Raw genomic sequence first — 6,876 nt, 5'->3', positions numbered from 1 at the left:
CTTTTTTTTTTTTTTCAATTCTAAATTAGACTATTAAGTAAGAAATTGATCGAAAGGGCGTTGGGATACGTCTGGAAAAATAGAAACCAAGACTAGGAATCTTTAACGAACAGGATCACGAATCCTTACTCTTTCGACACAAGGTATGCAAGAAATCCAAGAAATCTTTAACGAACAGGATCACTAGTGTATTTGACTAGTCAACTCCAAAGTCAAGTTGTACCTTGAGCTTTGAAGAGAGTTCCCTTGTTCCTTACACTTTCTAATGTTAGTAAGGGCATTCTTGACCTTTCATCTAGTGTTAGTATTGTAACCTAACCTAGTAGACATCTTCATTCTACCCCTTACACTTTCTAAAATTTAGCTCTACCTTCTCTCTAGAAAGGTGAGTAGCTTTTCCTCCAAGCTAAGTTGAGACCTTGCCAAGACTTCAAGAGTTGCTTCCAAGATTCAACCTTTCACCTATTTGGGCATCTAGGAGGGTAAGATCTAAGCTTATCTTGTGTTTTTGGTTCCATCTTAGATGTCTTTTCTTAAAGGTAGGATCTTTATGACCTTTTGGTTTGTTCTTGAAGTGGGTTTGGAAAGTGAGCCTTGTGAGGAGCTTGTTGAGGTGTAAAGTGAAGTCTTTTAGTCTACAAGAGGTAACCCATGCTCTACAAAACTTATTTTTCTTACCTATATGTGATTTCTTGGATTCTACATGTCTTTTGCTATGAAATGAGAGTGTTTATGCATTTGTCTTGTGAAAATGCATATCTAGAGCTTCTGTTTAGGGTTCTTGTGTGCCATTGCTTGGCATTTCCTATGATTCAAGTCATTTTGTTGCATTGGGTGAGATTTGGCATGTTTTGGACTTGAATTTGAGCTTGGAGTTGAAAATCCCCGAAGGGAATATTTTGGACACAGGGATGTACCCGCGGGCAGAACGACGGGCAGAGCCCTACCCACCGCCCACCCGCAGGTACATTGGCCTCGTGGGTAGTGTACCCGCGGGCGGAACCACGGGTAGGGGCCTACCCGTGGGTCTACCCGCGGGGAACACTTCGGTGTTGTGATGGGATTTGTTCCCCGTGATTCTTTTGACTCGGTATTTGGTCTTTTGACTTCCCGATGTTCTTTTGTGGAACTTTTGAGTGTCTTCTTGATGTTTCGTATGTCTAGAACTATGTGGTAGGTATCCATGTAGGACTTTGGTGTCTTGAATCATGCTAAGTGTTCAACATTGTGTTTCGTTGAACCGTGATGAGTCTTGTGTGTTCTTCGGAACTACCTTTGGTTTATCCGTTTGATGAGCATGCTAGTTTGGTGTCTAAATGCTAGCATGTGCGTTGTTTGTACCTTCCGATTGGTTGATGATGACTTGTGTTATTCATCGTTGTTGTTGTGGGCTGTGACCCATTCCTTGATTGAGTATGTTTCATACCTTCGTTGTGATCCGTTAATTGATTCCTATTGAAGTGTGATGCATGTGTGGCTTTACCTGGATTGCACGATTAGTGGTATGGGACACTAGTCACCAAGGTATTGCAGCGGTTCTCGTGGTGGCCGTGACGTGATTATGGAGTTGTGACCTGTGTGTCAGGTTCACGTATTTTCTTGGGAAGGCGTGTGTCGTCGTGTGTGTGTACGGTACCTTGTGTACTATGAAATTGGTGGTCTCGTTGGTGGTCGTTGGTGGGGGACGACGGTCCCGGAGGGAAAAGGTTGGACTAAGAAGTACAGGGGTCCTGGAGGTAATGGTTGGAAAGAAGAAACAAGGTTGGGAGTAGCCATAAGGTTGGAACAGGGCATAAAGCAGGCATATCAACTCGTGATGGGTGATGTCACGAGGGCTATTGTAGCTGGTGTTGTGAGTTCTTCTCTTGTGACGTGTGTAGTCACAAAGGCATGTGTTGCCTTGGCATGTGTTGCCAGTTGTGTAAGTCTTATTCTTTTGCGTTGTACTTGTCGGGTTTTGATATATTGAGTGATGATAGATCATGCCTTGACTATTTTGTGAGTCTTGTTGTTCTTGTGGTCTTGGGATGTGTTCCCGTGTTGTTTGTTGAGAGTGTTGAGTCTTATGTTGGCTTTGACTCTTGGTTTTACACTTATATATATGTATTCCGTTTCGGAAATGGTTTTACAATTTATACCTTACCTATGTATGTTATTTCACATGTATTGGTGGGTTACCAGCATTATTCGCTGACCGGGCGTCGTTCCATGTTTATTTGTGTTCTTTCAGGTGATGTCTAGACGAGCGCGATGTCTAGTGCCCGATAGTGTAGCTCCTTTCGTTTGTCTTACGGCCTGTGAGCCGGTTTAGTTTTAGACTTGTGAGTTTTGGGATAGTTGTATACCATGCAGATTTGGCCGTAGCGTTTATCGCTGTTAGTAAACGTGGCATAACACCCCATGTTTTGGATTTATGTCTAACCAGTTACCTTTTTATCTTCCGCTGTGCTAGTGTTTGTTGTGATATCTGCATGTGTTAAGGCTTTTTGTATAGCATGTTTTGGGGGGTGTTACATGTAGTTTCCTTCACCTCTTGTCACATATTGCTTTCCTTAGAGTGTTTTTCCCTCCTTTTAAATACCAATACTTTTAGAGAATTTGAAATATTGTGGAGGGAAAGGAATGGGGGAACCCCATGCGTGCTTTGCCCGTCCCGGCTCGACCGGAATTAATACTGTATCCGGAAAAGATATGTTTTTGCAAGTCAAAAGCGCCCAGAATTAAGACTGTAAATCTGTTCTTTCCAGCCTAAATAAACGTAGTTTCACTACTATATTTTCTGCCTTTTACTATCAAATACTTTCTGGGAGTTTTTCGCACTTTTGGTCTCACGACTATAGTGGCATTATCAGGTTTTCTCCACGAGTTTCAAACCTTGCAATCTAGGTCCACAACTATAATTTTTGTAGCAAAATTGGTCCTTCCTGTGCATTTTCCGTCAAGTTGTCACCGGAGATCAAATTAACCCCTTTACAATAGGGATAAAATTGTCATTTTCTCATTTTCTTTTTTAATCCCTACTGACCCCTTCCAAAATGACGACGCGGCGACTTCAATTCGACTTCGACGATTCTGCAGTGATGAAGACGAGATTTCTTTCTTCTCCACCAACCAGGCTGTTTCGATTCCTACAGAAACATCTAAGCTATTAGTTGGGAGATTCCTAATCGAAAAACCCCTATGGTTCGACGCTATGCAACACGTCCTAGCGTCTGTTACTGGGAATGGGATTTACGGGGATGTTGTTCAGTTAAAAGCGGATCAAGAACATCCTTTGGCGTGCAGCAAAAGGAATCCTTCTTACCAGAGCCAAACTCCAAAATCTAGAAGAGTGGATATTGATCCTATATATATGTGCATAAACTCTGAAACGAAGCCCATGCACTTTTTAATTGCCAATCCATTTCCGGCGGCGTTTGGCCAGCGGACCTTCTTCATGCTCGAGAGAATTTGCAAGAGTAGGTGGGTGGCTGCAAAATTTGTTTCTCTCTACTTCGTGTTAGATATACAATAGTCTAACTAATACTGAACAATAGTATATGGGAAAACTAACCTCGTATGAGAGCGGAATCGTAGCCGTGTTGATCTCTAGCCATGGTTGATACACCTCTTAACGGTAGACCGTTAGCCATATTTTGCCTCAGACCAAACTCAGAACCCTAGATGGTGTATTGGTGTCTACTGAGCAGTCTGAGTACCGTAACTGAATGTGCTAACATCCATCATCATGTATCCCATCAATCCAGGATTATATTAGGCACAGAGTTTGGTTGACTAACAACTACTAGTTATTAAGTCCAACCAGACCACTTAATAAGCCTAGTCAACTTGCACCACTTAATTAAGGCCCTAATATATAATATACAATATATATTATTAGGGAAAATCTTACATTCTCCCACTTGGTGCAAGTACTAGCACAACCTTCATCAAAGAACAAAACACACAAATCATAGTGATATGTCCTCTATTTAATCAGAGTAGTATCCATTATGGTCACATGCATTTTAATTCTCCAACTTAGGTCCTTTATGAACAAACCCTATGTTTATTCTTGGTACCTTAAGGGATGTTTCTCAAAATACATTATGTGCACAACTGACGGAGAAAACGCATCCAAATTGTACAAAAGAGTACACTGTATAATCTCTAAAACTTTATAAGCATGCCTGAAGTAGAGATCTCTTAATGTTAGCATAATGCTAACTGTATTCTATGACTTCTTTATAAGTTAACTTTAAGTACTATCTCTAACAGCTAAGAGCTTGGAGTTAACACGTCTGTTACTCCCACTCATCAAAAATAGCCAAAAGATAGTCAAGTCACAGAAGCATTCCAATAACTTAGACAATAAACCAAAGGTCTAAGTCCATAAATTTGGAATCTTAATCATACACCATAACTTCCCAAATAACTTCAATGTTCATTTTAAATGAACTGAACATAATGAGTCTTACTTATATGTCCCACAAAATTGTTTTGAGCCTTACAAACCAAAATGGCCCATGATCAATTTTGAAGAAACTAAAGACTCTATTCATCACTTAAGAATTTATTAAATGACAGTGCACCACAAGTTAAATGCTTTTATTCTAATAAATTCCTTAATATTGTTACAACATTTTCATAAATATGTTGCACAACCAAATGTTCAATAATTTGAACTTATGAATTTATATGAACAAATACAAGATTAATACTTGTGGAATATTTTGGACTTATTGTTTGACATACAATCAAATTTAGGATGTATGAAGCTATTTAAATCCATAAACTTTAGTGGAGTATCTTAATGATCTTTTTTTTTTTTTTTTTTTTTTTTTTTTTTTTTTTTTTTTTTCTTTTTTCTAAATGATCACTCCCACTGATTAAAATATTCTTCAGCGAAATTAATAAAGTGGACTTAATAATATACATACTCATAATTGATTTATTGACCAACTAACAAATGAAGACATAATTCCCCACTATTAGTTGGACATACTCAATAATCAATTTTGGTTCCAATTAAAGTCCAACTAAATAATGAAGATATAATCCCCACCATAGTTGGACATACTAAAATAAAAATACACCTTCCAAAACCAAGTTAGAATTTGGCTCAAAAGATACATTTTATTATTAATGGAATCCAAAAGGTGTATGTCAAATCACGTAACTTACTACAGTTAGTCCGAAGAACCGAGCAAGATTCGTGGATTAATTAATAGAAGTGACTAAATGTTGGGAAGTGACTGAAAAACATGTTTTGCCAATGCAAACCATGAACCTTAGAATTATAATTGAGCTAAATTTATAAATTCTAAGAATTGTGATAAAATTATTATCTAATGGGTTGAGAGATTTATTGACATAAAACTCGCCTGTGGACTAAAGTTTTAATTCTATTAAATTCAATTAAACCCTTATGATAATATTCTATCTCAATTACTAAATAGCCAGAAGTGTAACACCCCGTGTTACGACCCCTAAAACCAAATTAATTAATTTATCACCCACCCTAAAAAGGGAATTAAAATCCATTAATTAGCCAAAAAGGGGTCCACCATAGTCCATGGGCCCTTATCCCTAAAGCCAACCCCTTAGTCCTATAAGAAATAGAATTAGCAAACACATGCCACTTATACCCTAATCAGGACTCTTAATTATATAAATAGGGACATAGGAGGCACCTAGAACTCACATCACAATAATCTCTCACCACACAAGAAGCTCCAAGAATTACCTTAGGAGAAATCAAGAAAGAAGAAATCTTAAAGAAAGACCCTTCATAGCCAAGGAAATTAATTAAGGCTAAGAGGTAACCCATGTCTCAACAAAACCTATTTTCTTCGCTATAAACTCCTTCCTTGGCCTCCTTCTATATGCTTGTGTCTTGATTAATTCCTCTATGCTATTTGTAATATATTCTTGATGATTGATAAGATGATTTATGTGTATTCTTGATAATCTTGATGATCTTGATGTTGAAAAGAGGTTCTTGATATTGATGTGATGATTCTTGACAAATCTTAATATTTCTTGATGTTAAAGATAAATTGTGATTTTGATGATTTGGGAGGGATTAGAGCCCTAGGGTGGATTGGGAATTTGTGTTATAATATTCTTGATATATATTTGGGTGGGAATTCGCATGTTCGGGTGTTGTTTATGTTTAGAAGTCATAATAGGATGAGTTATACGTGATTCTTGCTTTTGATCCGTTAATTGCCTACGTGGTGTCGTTCATTGCGTTTAAAAGTGTCTAAGCATGGTTTCGGGTTCCACAAAGGATCCCGGGACGTAATTGTGATAAAAGAGTCAGTGGGGGTAGGGGTACCCGCTACCTACCCGCTGCCCGAAAATCACCGCCAGGCAGCGGCCAGGCGCCGGGCAGGCATTCGCCCGCCGGCAACCCGCTGCCCGGGCGATGATCTCCAGCGGGCAGCCGGCGGGTGACCCCCACCCACCGGCTACCCGTTGGTCCGTACCCACCCCGGGTCTTTGGCCTCCCCGTTTGATGTTCCCCATTCCCCCGTGGTGTCCCAACGGACCCCGTTTGTCGTGCTTGAGTCTAGTTTGATGTTTTGGGTATCGTTCGTAGGATAAAAGAGTCTTAGGTATTGCATGCTAGTTGAATCGGTAACCCGTTGACCTAGGTTGAAGTCGTATGAACCCCTTAGGACTATTCTTAGTATGTGAATGATCACACGTAAGTTTATTTATGTGTCTTCCCCTTCCCAATGTGCTATTATGTGCTACTATGTGCTACTATGTGCTATTGTGTGTTATGTGATGCATGATTCCCCAATTTGGTTGCAATCAAATTGGCTATACGGGCAGTTGGATGGGTTGAGAACCATCCCAACTGTTAACCAGGCCGGTTGCGATCGGTCA

This window comes from Ipomoea nil, unplaced genomic scaffold (assembly GCF_001879475.1).
Source record: "Ipomoea nil cultivar Tokyo-kokei standard unplaced genomic scaffold, Asagao_1.1 scaffold1940, whole genome shotgun sequence".
Lineage (NCBI taxonomy): Eukaryota > Viridiplantae > Streptophyta > Magnoliopsida > Solanales > Convolvulaceae > Ipomoea > Ipomoea nil.
This window is presented reverse-complemented; position numbering follows the sequence as displayed.